Source organism: Seriola lalandi, unplaced genomic scaffold (assembly GCF_002814215.2).
Source record: "Seriola lalandi dorsalis isolate HSWRI2012SDOR001 ecotype SW California unplaced genomic scaffold, Sedor1 jcf7180001981734, whole genome shotgun sequence".
Lineage (NCBI taxonomy): Eukaryota > Metazoa > Chordata > Actinopteri > Carangiformes > Carangidae > Seriola > Seriola lalandi.
In genome coordinates, this window is record NW_019452400.1 from 1 (window position 1) to 808 (window position 808).

Genomic DNA, 808 nt, shown 5'->3' on the forward strand with positions numbered 1-808 from the left:
TCTGCCGGAGAACAGGTACGGTGCAGTGGATCATCTGACTGGTTGTGTTTGTCTTCAGTCACATCACACCTGACTTCACACTGTGTGTTTTGTGCAGCGTGATCGGCACCAGCTCGCTGCGCCGCGCTGCTCAGCTGAAGAAGAGATTCCCACACCTGGAGTTCAAGGATATTGTATCCTTTCAGCAGCGACTCTGTGAACATGATAATATCTGACAATAAGACGGGTGTTATTTTGTTCCTCGTGAGGGGGGTGGGGGGTGGAGGAGGTCGTCGAGCCAGAGAGGATATTTGTTTCTGTCCTTAACTGTGTTCTGCAGCGTGGGAACCTGAACACTCGTCTGAAGAAGCTGGATGAGAAGGCGGACTTCGCCGCCATCATCCTGGCTGCTGCCGGCCTCAGGAGAATGGGCTGGGAGAACCGGATCAGCCAGGTACAGTTCTGCTCATATCAAGTCCTCTGTGTGAAGTCCAAGTCTCTCTGAGGGACACGGAGTCAAACTGTCTCATCTTGTTTTTCCATCGGTAGATCCTGGAGCCTGAAGACTGCATGTACGCTGTTGGACAGGTCAGAACAGTGAGATGCAACATATGACTCATGCATAGAAGAAGAGGATAATTGATAATCAATTATGATAATAATAACACCTGACATTCATACGTGTGTGTGTGTTTTTCATCAGGGGGCTCTGGCAGTGGAGGTTCGGGCCAGAGATGCAGACATCCTGGAGATGGTGTCCGTCCTCCATGACTCTGAAACCGTGCTGCGCTGCATAGCTGAGAGAGCCTTCCTCAGACAACTGGTACAC

The 808-nt window shown here is 50.9% G+C and overlaps 1 long non-coding RNA gene across 1 annotated transcript; it reads left to right on the forward strand.

Moving 5' to 3' along the window:
- LOC111659121 (uncharacterized) lies at window positions 1-803 on the forward strand. The gene is made up of 5 exons (XR_002761055.2): window positions 1-15; window positions 98-173; window positions 320-433; window positions 529-567; window positions 683-803. It is a non-coding gene; the product is annotated as an uncharacterized LOC111659121 (long non-coding RNA).
- The last annotated feature ends 5 nt before the right edge of the window (window positions 804-808 follow it).